This window comes from Delphinapterus leucas, chromosome 19 (genome assembly GCF_059928025.1).
Source record: "Delphinapterus leucas isolate spDelLeu-1000000601 "Yukka" chromosome 19, BTC_Dleu_Yukka2, whole genome shotgun sequence".
Taxonomy (NCBI): domain Eukaryota; kingdom Metazoa; phylum Chordata; class Mammalia; order Artiodactyla; family Monodontidae; genus Delphinapterus; species Delphinapterus leucas.
In genome coordinates, this window is record NC_143147.1 from 28,742,637 (window position 1) to 28,754,831 (window position 12,195).

A 12,195-nucleotide genomic window follows, 5' to 3' on the forward strand; every position below is an offset into this window, starting at 1 on the left:
GGGCCCGATTGCCGTGCCTTCCGCCAGCGAGCCCCTCGACCTGCACCTGGCCGCCACCACCGGCGACCCGCCCCGGGGCCGCCACCTGTGTGCCGGTGGGTGTGTCCCTCCACAGCTCCCTCCGGCAAAAGCCCCGCCCCCCGCCGTGTCGCCGCCGCGGCCGGGTGCGGGAGCGGGATCGAGGGCAGGGGCCGCTTCCCCTGGCCTGCCGTCCGCCAGGGGCGGGCTACTGAGCCCGGCGGGTGGTGTGCGGGCAAGGGTGGCCTCGCCGGGGCTGAGGGGCCGTGGCGACACGATGGTGGCTCCCAGTGGCTTCGGGCCAGCTGCTGTCGGGCAGGAGGGCCGGCCCGGGCTGCGGCCGGGCGGCGCCTAGCGCCGCGTGGGCGGACAGGGGCGATGCCCAAGGGACCGCGGGCCCCGGGCCCTGAAGCCTCCGGGGCCACGTCCCTGTGAGCGACGGGCCGGATCTTGGGCGGGGCGCCAAGCGCCGAAGGGTTCGCTGGGTCACGCCCGCCCTCGGCTGGGAGGGGGTGGCCAAACCCTCCGCCTCCGCCACCGCCCGGTACCCGAGACCTCCGTTCCCCCTGCCTGGGCGGGCGACGGGGTCCTGCCGGGGCGGGCTGACCGCCAGGCTGGCGGTGAGGCGCAAGCGCCAGCAAAAGTGGGCCTCAAGAGGCAGCCCGCCGTCCCCGTCCCGTCTACGGCCATACCACCCTGAACGCGCCCGATCTCGTCTGATCTCGGAAGCTAAGCAGGGTCGGGCCTGGTTAGTACTTGGATGGGAGACCGCCTGGGAATACCGGGTGCTGTAGGCTTTTTGCCTCCTGCTCCGCCTTCTCCTTTAACTCGCCCAAGGGCGGTGGCCGCCGGCTCCGCCCGCGCCGGGGCCCCGCTGCAGGCCCCGCCTCCTCAGGCCCCTCCCACCACGGCGCGCGCGCCGGAGGGGGCGCTCCCCGCCGGCCCGGCCCGCCAGGCGGCCAGAAGGCGGCCCTGGAAGGCAGCCGCACCCCAGACGCCCCCGGGGTGCCTGGCCCGGACCCAGGCTCCGCCGCGGGCCCGGTTGCCGTCCCTTCGGCCAGCGAGCCCCTCGACCTGCACCTGGCCGCCACCACCGGCGCCCCGCCCCGGTGCCGCCACCTGTGTGCCGGTGGGTGTGTCCCTCCACAGCTCCCTCCGGCAAAAGCCTCGCCCCCCGCCGTGTCGCCGCCGCGGCCGGGTGCGGGAGCGGGATCGAGGGCAGGGGCTGCTTCCCCGGGCCTGCCGGCCGCCAGGGGCGGGCTCCTGAGCCCGGCAGGTGGTGTGCGGGCAAGGGTGGCCTCGCCGGGGCTGAGGGGCCGTGGCGACACGATGGTGGCTCCCAGTGGCTTCGGGCCAGCTGCTGTCGGGCAGGAGGGCCGGCCCGGGTTGCGGCTGGGCGGCGCCTAGCGCCGCGTGGGCGGGCAGGGGCGATGCCCAAGGGACCGCGGGCCCCGGGCACTGAAGCCTCCGGGGCCACGTCCCTGTGAGCGACGGGCGGGATCTTGGCGGGGCGCCAAGCGCCGAAGGGTTCGCTGGGTCACGCCCGCCCTCGGCTGGGAGGGGGTGGCCAAACCCTCCGCCTCCGCCACCGCCCGGTACCTGAGACCTCCGTTCCCCCTGCCTGGGCGGGCGACGGGGTCCTGCCGGGGCGGGCTGACCGCCAGGCTGGCGGTGAGGCGCAAGCGCCAGCGAAAGTGGGCCTCAAGAGGCAGCCCGCCGTCCCCGCCCCCGTCTACGGCCATACTACCCTGAACGCGCCCGATCTCGTCTGATCTCGGAAGCTAAGCAGGGTCGGGCCTGGTTAGTACTTGGATGGGAGACCGCCTGGGAATACCGGGTGCTGTAGGCTTTTTGCCTCCCGCTCCGCCTTCTCCTTTAACTCGCCCGCGGGCGGTGGCCGCCGGCTCCGCCCGCGCCGGGGCCCCGCTGCAGGCCCCGCCTCCTCAGGCCCCTCCCACCACGGCACGCGCGCCGGAGGGGGCGCTCCCCGCCGGCCCGGCCCGCCAGGCGGCCAGAAGGCGGCCCTGGAAGGCAGCCGCACCCCAGACGCCCCCGGGGTGCCTGGCCCGGACCCAGGCTCCGCTGCGGGCCCGGTTGCCGTCCCTTCGGCCAGCGAGCCCGTCGACCTGCACCTGGCCGCCCCCACCGGCGCCCCGCCCCGGGGCCGCCACCTGTGTGCCGGTGGCTGTGTCCCTCCACAGCTCCCTCCGGCAAAAGCCCCGCCCCCCGCCGTGTCGCCGCCGCTGCCGGGTGCGGGAGCGGGATCGAGGGCAGGGGCCGCTTCCCCGGGCCTGCCGGCCGCCAGGGGCGGGCTCCTGAGCTCGGCGGGTGGTGTGCGGGCAAGGGTGGCCTCGCCGGGGCTGAGGGGCCGTGGCGACACGATGGTGGCTCCCAGTGGCTTCGGGCCAGCTGCTGTCGGGCAGGAGGGCCGGCCCGGGTTGCGGCTGGGCGGCGCCTAGCGCCGCGTGGGCGGGCAGGGGCGATGCCCAAGGGACCGCGGGCCCCGGGCACTGAAGCCTCCGGGGCCACGTCCCTGTGAGCGACGGGCGGGATCTTGGCGGGGCGCCAAGCGCCGAAGGGTTCGCTGGGTCACGCCCGCCCTCGGCTGGGAGGGGGTGGCCAAACCCTCCGCCTCCGCCGCCGCCCGGTACCCGAGACCTCCGTTCCCCCTGCCTGGGCGGGCGACGGGGTCCTGCCGGGGCGGGCTGACCGCCAGGCTGGCGGTGAGGCGCAAGCGCCAGCGAAAGTGGGCCTCAAGAGGCAGCCCGCCGTCCCCGCCCCCGTCTACGGCCATACCACCCTGAACGCGCCCGATCTCGTCTGATCTCGGAAGCTAAGCAGGGTCGGGCCTGGTTAGTACTTGGATGGGAGACCGCCTGGGAATACCGGGTGCTGTAGGGTTTTTGCCTCCCGCTCCGCCTTCTCCTTTAACTCGCCCGCGGGCGGTGGCCGCCGGCTCCGCCCGCGCCCGGGTCCCGCAGCAGGCCCCGCCTCCTCAGGCCCCTCTCACCACGGCGCGCGCGCCGGAGGGGGCGCTCCCCGCCAGCCCGGCCCGCCAGGCGGCCAGAAGGCGGCCCTGGAAGGCAGCCGCACCCCAGACGCCCCCGGGGTGCCTGGCCCAGACCCAGGCTCCGCCGCGGGCCCGATTGCCGTGCCTTCCGCCAGCGAGCCCCTCGACCTGCACCTGGCCGCCACCACCGGCGACCCGCCCCGGGGCCGCCACCTGTGTGCCGGTGGGTGTGTCCCTCCACAGCTCCCTCCGGCAAAAGCCCCGCCCCCCGCCGTGTCGCCGCCGCGGCCGGGTGCGGGAGCGGGATCGAGGGCAGGGGCCGCTTCCCCTGGCCTGCCGTCCGCCAGGGGCGGGCTACTGAGCCCGGCGGGTGGTGTGCGGGCAAGGGTGGCCTCGCCGGGGCTGAGGGGCCGTGGCGACACGATGGTGGCTCCCAGTGGCTTCGGGCCAGCTGCTGTCGGGCAGGAGGGCCGGCCCGGGCTGCGGCCGGGCGGCGCCTAGCGCCGCGTGGGCGGACAGGGGCGATGCCCAAGGGACCGCGGGCCCCGGGCCCTGAAGCCTCCGGGGCCACGTCCCTGTGAGCGACGGGCCGGATCTTGGGCGGGGCGCCAAGCGCCGAAGGGTTCGCTGGGTCACGCCCGCCCTCGGCTGGGAGGGGGTGGCCAAACCCTCCGCCTCCGCCACCGCCCGGTACCCGAGACCTCCGTTCCCCCTGCCTGGGCGGGCGACGGGGTCCTGCCGGGGCGGGCTGACCGCCAGGCTGGCGGTGAGGCGCAAGCGCCAGCGAAAGTGGGCCTCAAGAGGCAGCCCGCCGTCCCCGTCCCGTCTACGGCCATACCACCCTGAACGCGCCCGATCTCGTCTGATCTCGGAAGCTAAGCAGGGTCGGGCCTGGTTAGTACTTGGATGGGAGACCGCCTGGGAATACCGGGTGCTGTAGGCTTTTTGCCTCCCGCTCCGCCTTCTCCTTGAACTCGCCCGCGGGCGGTGGCCGCCGGCTCCGCCCGCGCCGGGGCTCCGCTGCAGGCCCCGCCTCCTCAGGCCCCTCGCACCACGGCGCGCGCGCCGGAGGGGGCGCTCCCCGCCGGTCCGGCCCGCCAGGCGGCCAGAAGGCGGCCCTGGAAGGCAGCCGCACCCCAGATGCCCCCGGGGTGCCTGGCCCGGACCCAGGCTCCGCCGCGGGCCCGGTTGCCGTGCCTTCGGCCAGCGAGCCCGTCGACCTGCACTTGGCCGCCCCCACCGGCGCCCCGCCCCGGGGCCGCCACCTGTGTGCCGGTGGGTGTGTCCCTCCACAGCTCCCTCCGGCAAAAGCCCCGCCCCCGCCGTGTCGCCGCCGCGGCCGGGTGCGGGAGCGGGATCGAGGGCAGGGGCCGCTTCCCCGGGCCTGCCGGCCGCCAGGGGCGGGCTCCTGAGCTCGGCGGGTGGTGTGCGGGCAAGGGTGGCCTCGCCGGGGCTGAGGGGCCGTGGCGACACGATGGTGGCTCCCAGTGGCTTCGGGCCAGCTGCTGTCGGGCAGGAGGGCCGGCCCGGGCTGCGGCCGGGCGGCGCCTAGCGCCGCGTGGGCGGGCAGGGGCGATGCCCAAGGGACCGTGGGCCCCGGGCCCTGAAGCCTCCGGGGCCACGTCCCTGTGAGCGACGGGCGGGATCTTGGCGGGGCGCCAAGCGCCGAAGGGTTCGCTGGGTCACGCCCGCCCTCGGCTGGGAGGGGGTGGCCAAACCCTCCGCCTCCGCCACCGCCCGGTACCCGAGACCTCCGTTCCCCCTGCCTGGGCGGGCGACGGGGTCCTGCCGGGGCGGGCTGACCGCCAGGCTGTCGGTGAGGCGCAAGCGCCAGCGAAAGTGGGCCTCAAGAGGCAGCACGCCGTCCCCGCCCCCGTCTACGGCCATACCACCCTGAACGCGCCCGATCTCGTCTGATCTCGGAAGCTTAAGCAGGGTCGGGCCTGGTTAGTACTTGGATGGGAGACCGCCTGGGAATACCGGGTGCTGTAGGCTTTTTGCCTCCCGCTCCGCCTTCTCCTTTACTCGCCCGCGGGCGGTGGCCGCCGGCTCCGCCCGCGCCGGGGCCCCGCTGCAGGCCCCTCCTCCTCAGGCCCCTCCCACCACGGCGCACGCGCCGGAGGGGGCGCTCCCCGCCGGCCCGGCCCGCCAGGCGGCCAGAAGGCGGCCCTGGAAGGCAGCCGCACCCCAGACGCCCCCAGGGTGCCTGGCCCGGACCCAGGCTCCGCCGTGGGCCCGGTTGCCGTCCCTTCGGCCAGCGAGCCCCTCGACCTGCACCTGGCCGCCCCCTCCGGCGCCCCGCCCCGGGGCCGCCACCTGTGTGCCGGTGGGTGTGTCCCTCCACAGCTCCCTCCGGCAAAAGCCCCGCCCCCCGCCGTGTCGCCGCCGCGGCCGGGTGCGGGAGCGGGATCGAGGGCAGGGGCCTCTTCCCCGGGCCTGCCGGCCGCCAGGGGCGGGCTCCTGAGCTCGGCGGGTGGTGTGCGGGCAAGGGTGGCCTCGCCGGGGCTGAGGGGCCGTGGCGACACGATGGTGGCTCCCAGTGGTTTCGGGCCAGCTGCTGTCGGGCAGGAGGGCCGCCCCGGGCTGCGGCTGGGCGGCGCCTAGCGCCGCGTGGGCGGGCAGGGGCGATGCCCAAGGGACCGCGGGCCCCGGGCCCTGAAGCCTCCGGGGCCACGTCCCTGTGAGCGACGGGCCGGATCTTGGGCGGGGCGCCAAGCGCCGAAGGGTTCGCTGGGTCACGCCCGCCCTCGGCTGGGAGGGGGTGGCCAAACCCTCCGCCTCCGCCACCGCCCGGTACCCGAGACCTCCGTTCCCCCTGCCTGGGCGGGCGACGGGGTCCTGCCGGGGCGGGCTGACCGCCAGGCTGGCGGTGAGGCGCAAGCGCCAGCGAAAGTGGGCCTCAAGAGGCAGCCCGCCGTCCCCGTCCCGTCTACGGCCATACCACCCTGAACGCGCCCGATCTCGTCTGATCTCGGAAGCTAAGCAGGGTCGGGCCTGGTTAGTACTTGGATGGGAGACCGCCTGGGAATACCGGGTGCTGTAGGCTTTTTGCCTCCCGCTCCGCCTTCTCCTTTAACTCGCCCGCGGGCGGTGGCCGCCGGCTCCGCCCGCGCCGGGGCCCCGCTGCAGGCCCCGCCTCCTCAGGCCCCTCCCACCACGGCGCGCGCGCCGGAGGGGGCGCTCCCCGCCGGCCCGGCCCGCCAGGGGGCCAGAAGGCGGCCCTGGAAGGCAGCCGCACCCCAGACGCCCCCGGGGTGCCTGGCCCGGACCCAGGCTCCGCCGCGGGCCCGGTTGCCGTGCCTTCGGCCAGCGAGCCCGTCGACCTGCACCTGGCCGCCCCCACCGGCGCCCCGACCCGGGGCCGCCACCTGTGTGCCGGTGGGTGTGTCCCTCCACAGCTCCCTCTGGCAAAAGCCCAGCCCCCGCCGTGTCGCCGCCGCGGCCGTGTGCGGGAGCGGGATCGAGGGCAGGGGCCGCTTCCCCGGGCCTGCCGGCCGCCAGGGGCGGGCTCCTGAGCTCGGCGGGTGGTGTGCGGGCAAGGGTGGCCTCGCCGGGGCTGTGGGGCCGTGGCGACACGATGGTGGCTCCCAGTGGCTTCGGGCCAGCTGCTGTCGGGCAGGAGGGCCGGCCCGGGATGCGGCCGGGCGGCGCCTAGCGCCGCGTGGTCGGGCAGGGGCGATGCCCAAGGGACCGCGGGCCCCGGGCCCTGAAGCCTCCGGGGCCACGTCCCTGTGAGCGACGGGCCGGATCTTGGGCGGGGCGCCAAGCGCCGAAGGGTTCGCTGGGTCACGCCCGCCCTCGGCTGGGAGGGGGTGGCCAAACCCTCCGCCTCCGCCACCGCCCGGTACCCGAGACCTCCGTTCCCCCTGCCTGGGCGGGCGACGGGGTCCTGCCGGGGCGGGCTGACCGCCAGGCTGGCGGTGAGGCGCAAGCGCCAGCGAAAGTGGGCCTCAAGAGGCAGCCCGCCGTCCCCGTCCCGTCTACGGCCATACCACCCTGAACGCGCCCGATCTCGTCTGATCTCGGAAGCTAAGCAGGGTCGGGCCTGGTTAGTACTTGGATGGGAGACCTCCTGGGAATACCGGGTGCTGTAGGCTTTTTGCCTCCCGCTCCGCCTTCTCCTTGAACTCGCCCGCGGGCGCTGGCCGCCGGCTCCGACCGCGCCGGGGCTCCGCTGCAGGCCCCGCCTCCTCAGGCCCCTCGCACCACGGCGCGCGCGCCGGAGGGGGCGCTCCCCGCCGGCCCGGCCCGCCAGGCGGCCAGAAGGCGGCCCTGGAAGGCAGCCGCACCCCAGACGCCCCCGGGGTGCCTGGCCGGACCCAGGCTCCGCCGCGGGCCCGCTTGCCGTGCCTTCGGCCAGCGAGCCCGTCGACCTGCACCTGGCCGCCCCCACCGGCGCCCCGCCCCGGGGCCGCCACCTGTGTGCCGGTGGGTGTGTCCCTCCACAGCTCCCTCCGGCAAAAGCCCCGCCCCCGCCGTGTCGCCGCCGCGGCCGGGTGCGGGAGCGGGATCGAGAGCAGGGGCCGCTTCCCCGGGCCTGCCGGCCCCAGGGGCGGGCTCCTGAGCTCGGCGGGTGGTGTGCGGGCAAGGGTGGCCTCGCCGGGGCTGAGGGGCCGTGGCGACACGATGGTGGCTCCCAGTGGCTTCGGGCCAGCTGCTGTCGGGCAGGAGGGCCGGCCCGGGCTGCTGCCGGGCGGCGCCTAGCGCCGCGTGAGCGGGCAGGGGCGATGCCCAAGGGACCGCGGGCCCCGGGCCCTGAAGCCTCCGGGGCCACGTCCCTGTGAGCGACGGGCGGGATCTTGGCGGGGCGCCAAGCGCCGAAGTGTTCGCTGGGTCACGCCCGCCCTCGGCTGGGAGGGGGTGGCCAAACCCTCCGCCTCCGCCACCGCCCGGTACCCGAGACCTCCGTTCCCCCTGCCTGGGCGGGCGACGGGGTCCTGCCGGGGCGGGCTGACCGCCAGGCTGGCGGTGAGGCGCAAGCGCCAGCGAAAGTGGGCCTCAAGAGGCAGCCCGCCGTCCCCGCCCCCGTCTACGGCCATACCACCCTGAACGCGCCCGATCTCGTCTGATCTCGGAAGCTAAGCAGGGTCGGGCCTGGTTAGTACTTGGATGGGAAACCGCCTGGGAATACCGGGTGCTGTAGGCTTTTTGCCTCCCGCTCCGCCTTCTCCTTTAACTCGCCCGCGGGCGGTGGCCGCCGGCTCCGCCGGCGCCGGGGCCCCGCTGCAGGCCCCGCCTCCTCAGGCCCCTCCCACCACGGCGCGCGCGCCGGAGGGGGCGCTCCCCGCCGGCCCGGCCCGCCAGGCGGCCAGAAGGCGGCCCTGGAAGGCAGCCGCACCCCAGACGCCCCCGGGGTGCCTGGCCCGGACCCAGGCTCCGCCGCGGGCCCGGTTGCCGTCCCTTCGGCCAGCGAGCCCCTCGACCTGCACCTGGCCGCCCCCACCGGCGCCCCGCCCCGGGGCCGCCACCTGTGTGCCGGTGGGTGTGTCCCTCCACAGCTCCCTCCGGCAAAAGCCCCGCCCCCCGCCCTGTCGCCGCCGCGGCCGGGTGCGGGAGCGGGATCGAGGGCAGGGGCTGCTTCCCCGGGCCTGCCGGCCGCCAGGGGCGGGCTCCTGAGCCCGGCAGGTGGTGTGCGGGCAAGGGTGGCCTCGCCGGGGCTGAGGGGCCGTGGCGACACGATGGTGGCTCCCAGTGGCTTCGGGCCAGCTGCTGTCGGGCAGGAGGGCCGGCCCGGGTTGCGGCTGGGCGGCGCCTAGCGCCGCGTGGGCGGGCAGGGGCGATGCCCAAGGGACCGCGGGCCCCGGGCACTGAAGCCTCCGGGGCCACGTCCCTGTGAGCGACGGGCGGGATCTTGGCGGGGCGCCAAGCGCCGAAGGGTTCGCTGGGTCACGCCCGCCCTCGGCTGGGAGGGGGTGGCCAAACCCTCCGCCTCCGCCACCGCCCGGTACCCGAGACCTCCGTTCCCCCTGCCTGGGCGGGCGACGGGGTCCTGCCGGGGCGGGCTGACCGCCAGGCTGGCGGTGAGGCGCAAGCGCCAGCGAAAGTGGGCCTCAAGAGGCAGCCCGCCGTCCCCGTCCCGTCTACGGCCATACCACCCTGAACGCGCCCGATCTCGTCTGATCTCGGAAGCTAAGCAGGGTCGGGCCTGGTTAGTACTTGGATGGGAGACCGCCTGGGAATACCGGGTGCTGTAGGCTTTTTGCCTCCCGCTCCGCCTTCTCCTTGAACTCGCCCGCGGGCGGTGGCCGCCGGCTCCGCCCGCGCCGGGGCTCCGCTGCAGGCCCCGCCTCCTCAGGCCCCTCGCACCACGGCGCGCGCGCCGGAGGGGGCGCTCCCCGCCGGTCCGGCCCGCCAGGCGGCCAGAAGGCGGCCCTGGAAGGCAGCCGCACCCCAGATGCCCCCGGGGTGCCTGGCCCGGACCCAGGCTCCGCCGCGGGCCCGGTTGCCGTGCCTTCGGCCAGCGAGCCCGTCGACCTGCACTTGGCCGCCCCCACCGGCGCCCCGCCCCGGGGCCGCCACCTGTGTGCCGGTGGGTGTGTCCCTCCACAGCTCCCTCCGGCAAAAGCCCCGCCCCCGCCGTGTCGCCGCCGCGGCCGGGTGCGGGAGCGGGATCGAGGGCAGGGGCCGCTTCCCCGGGCCTGCCGGCCGCCAGGGGCGGGCTCCTGAGCTCGGCGGGTGGTGTGCGGGCAAGGGTGGCCTCGCCGGGGCTGAGGGGCCGTGGCGACACGATGGTGGCTCCCAGTGGCTTCGGGCCAGCTGCTGTCGGGCAGGAGGGCCGGCCCGGGCTGCGGCCGGGCGGCGCCTAGCGCCGCGTGGGCGGGCAGGGGCGATGCCCAAGGGACCGTGGGCCCCGGGCCCTGAAGCCTCCGGGGCCACGTCCCTGTGAGCGACGGGCGGGATCTTGGCGGGGCGCCAAGCGCCGAAGGGTTCGCTGGGTCACGCCCGCCCTCGGCTGGGAGGGGGTGGCCAAACCCTCCGCCTCCGCCACCGCCCGGTACCCGAGACCTCCGTTCCCCCTGCCTGGGCGGGCGACGGGGTCCTGCCGGGGCGGGCTGACCGCCAGGCTGTCGGTGAGGCGCAAGCGCCAGCGAAAGTGGGCCTCAAGAGGCAGCACGCCGTCCCCGCCCCCGTCTACGGCCATACCACCCTGAACGCGCCCGATCTCGTCTGATCTCGGAAGCTTAAGCAGGGTCGGGCCTGGTTAGTACTTGGATGGGAGACCGCCTGGGAATACCGGGTGCTGTAGGCTTTTTGCCTCCCGCTCCGCCTTCTCCTTTACTCGCCCGCGGGCGGTGGCCGCCGGCTCCGCCCGCGCCGGGGCCCCGCTGCAGGCCCCTCCTCCTCAGGCCCCTCCCACCACGGCGCACGCGCCGGAGGGGGCGCTCCCCGCCGGCCCGGCCCGCCAGGCGGCCAGAAGGCGGCCCTGGAAGGCAGCCGCACCCCAGACGCCCCCAGGGTGCCTGGCCCGGACCCAGGCTCCGCCGTGGGCCCGGTTGCCGTCCCTTCGGCCAGCGAGCCCCTCGACCTGCACCTGGCCGCCCCCTCCGGCGCCCCGCCCCGGGGCCGCCACCTGTGTGCCGGTGGGTGTGTCCCTCCACAGCTCCCTCCGGCAAAAGCCCCGCCCCCCGCCGTGTCGCCGCCGCGGCCGGGTGCGGGAGCGGGATCGAGGGCAGGGGCCTCTTCCCCGGGCCTGCCGGCCGCCAGGGGCGGGCTCCTGAGCTCGGCGGGTGGTGTGCGGGCAAGGGTGGCCTCGCCGGGGCTGAGGGGCCGTGGCGACACGATGGTGGCTCCCAGTGGTTTCGGGCCAGCTGCTGTCGGGCAGGAGGGCCGCCCCGGGCTGCGGCTGGGCGGCGCCTAGCGCCGCGTGGGCGGGCAGGGGCGATGCCCAAGGGACCGCGGGCCCCGGGCCCTGAAGCCTCCGGGGCCACGTCCCTGTGAGCGACGGGCCGGATCTTGGGCGGGGCGCCAAGCGCCGAAGGGTTCGCTGGGTCACGCCCGCCCTCGGCTGGGAGGGGGTGGCCAAACCCTCCGCCTCCGCCACCGCCCGGTACCCGAGACCTCCGTTCCCCCTGCCTGGGCGGGCGACGGGGTCCTGCCGGGGCGGGCTGACCGCCAGGCTGGCGGTGAGGCGCAAGCGCCAGCGAAAGTGGGCCTCAAGAGGCAGCCCGCCGTCCCCGTCCCGTCTACGGCCATACCACCCTGAACGCGCCCGATCTCGTCTGATCTCGGAAGCTAAGCAGGGTCGGGCCTGGTTAGTACTTGGATGGGAGACCGCCTGGGAATACCGGGTGCTGTAGGCTTTTTGCCTCCCGCTCCGCCTTCTCCTTTAACTCGCCCGCGGGCGGTGGCCGCCGGCTCCGCCCGCGCCGGGGCCCCGCTGCAGGCCCCGCCTCCTCAGGCCCCTCCCACCACGGCGCGCGCGCCGGAGGGGGCGCTCCCCGCCGGCCCGGCCCGCCAGGGGGCCAGAAGGCGGCCCTGGAAGGCAGCCGCACCCCAGACGCCCCCGGGGTGCCTGGCCCGGACCCAGGCTCCGCCGCGGGCCCGGTTGCCGTGCCTTCGGCCAGCGAGCCCGTCGACCTGCACCTGCCCGCCCCCACCGGCGCCCCGACCCGGGGCCGCCACCTGTGTGCCGGTGGGTGTGTCCCTCCACAGCTCCCTCTGGCAAAAGCCCAGCCCCCGCCGTGTCGCCGCCGCGGCCGTGTGCGGGAGCGGGATCGAGGGCAGGGGCCGCTTCCCCGGGCCTGCCGGCCGCCAGGGGCGGGCTCCTGAGCTCGGCGGGTGGTGTGCGGGCAAGGGTGGCCTCGCCGGGGCTGTGGGGCCGTGGCGACACGATGGTGGCTCCCAGTGGCTTCGGGCCAGCTGCTGTCGGGCAGGAGGGCCGGCCCGGGATGCGGCCGGGCGGCGCCTAGCGCCGCGTGGTCGGGCAGGGGCGATGCCCAAGGGACCGCGGGCCCCGGGCCCTGAAGCCTCCGGGGCCACGTCCCTGTGAGCGACGGGCCGGATCTTGGGCGGGGCGCCAAGCGCCGAAGGGTTCGCTGGGTCACGCCCGCCCTCGGCTGGGAGGGGGTGGCCAAACCCTCCGCCTCCGCCACCGCCCGGTACCCGAGACCTCCGTTCCCCCTGCCTGGGCGGGCGACGGGGTCCTGCCGGGGCGGGCTGACCGCCAG

At 76.9% G+C, this 12,195-nt stretch overlaps 11 non-coding genes across 11 annotated transcripts; all 11 read left to right on the forward strand.

Annotated features, from left to right (window-relative positions):
• The first annotated feature begins 696 nt into the window (after nucleotides 1-696).
• On the forward strand, nucleotides 697-815 carry LOC149745411 (5S ribosomal RNA). The gene has a single exon (XR_016390706.1). It is a non-coding gene; the product is annotated as a 5S ribosomal RNA (ribosomal RNA).
• Nucleotides 816-1,748: 933 nt separating this feature from the next.
• LOC149745412 (5S ribosomal RNA) lies at nucleotides 1,749-1,867 on the forward strand. Its single transcript, XR_016389803.1, has one exon. It is a non-coding gene; the product is annotated as a 5S ribosomal RNA (ribosomal RNA).
• Nucleotides 1,868-2,800: 933 nt separating this feature from the next.
• On the forward strand, nucleotides 2,801-2,919 carry LOC149745413 (5S ribosomal RNA). The gene has a single exon (XR_016390021.1). It is a non-coding gene; the product is annotated as a 5S ribosomal RNA (ribosomal RNA).
• A 933-nt stretch (nucleotides 2,920-3,852) lies between these two features.
• LOC149745414 (5S ribosomal RNA) lies at nucleotides 3,853-3,971 on the forward strand. Its single transcript, XR_016390707.1, has one exon. It is a non-coding gene; the product is annotated as a 5S ribosomal RNA (ribosomal RNA).
• Nucleotides 3,972-4,903: 932 nt separating this feature from the next.
• LOC149745415 (5S ribosomal RNA) lies at nucleotides 4,904-5,023 on the forward strand. Its single transcript, XR_016390307.1, has one exon. It is a non-coding gene; the product is annotated as a 5S ribosomal RNA (ribosomal RNA).
• Nucleotides 5,024-5,955: 932 nt separating this feature from the next.
• Nucleotides 5,956-6,074, forward strand: LOC149745416 (5S ribosomal RNA). The gene has a single exon (XR_016390708.1). It is a non-coding gene; the product is annotated as a 5S ribosomal RNA (ribosomal RNA).
• Nucleotides 6,075-7,006: 932 nt separating this feature from the next.
• Nucleotides 7,007-7,125, forward strand: LOC149745417 (5S ribosomal RNA). The gene has a single exon (XR_016389128.1). It is a non-coding gene; the product is annotated as a 5S ribosomal RNA (ribosomal RNA).
• A 930-nt stretch (nucleotides 7,126-8,055) lies between these two features.
• On the forward strand, nucleotides 8,056-8,174 carry LOC149745418 (5S ribosomal RNA). Its single transcript, XR_016389654.1, has one exon. It is a non-coding gene; the product is annotated as a 5S ribosomal RNA (ribosomal RNA).
• Nucleotides 8,175-9,106: 932 nt separating this feature from the next.
• Nucleotides 9,107-9,225, forward strand: LOC149745419 (5S ribosomal RNA). Its single transcript, XR_016390709.1, has one exon. It is a non-coding gene; the product is annotated as a 5S ribosomal RNA (ribosomal RNA).
• A 932-nt stretch (nucleotides 9,226-10,157) lies between these two features.
• LOC149745420 (5S ribosomal RNA) lies at nucleotides 10,158-10,277 on the forward strand. Its single transcript, XR_016390308.1, has one exon. It is a non-coding gene; the product is annotated as a 5S ribosomal RNA (ribosomal RNA).
• Nucleotides 10,278-11,209: 932 nt separating this feature from the next.
• Nucleotides 11,210-11,328, forward strand: LOC149745421 (5S ribosomal RNA). The gene has a single exon (XR_016390710.1). It is a non-coding gene; the product is annotated as a 5S ribosomal RNA (ribosomal RNA).
• Nucleotides 11,329-12,195: the final 867 nt, after the last annotated feature.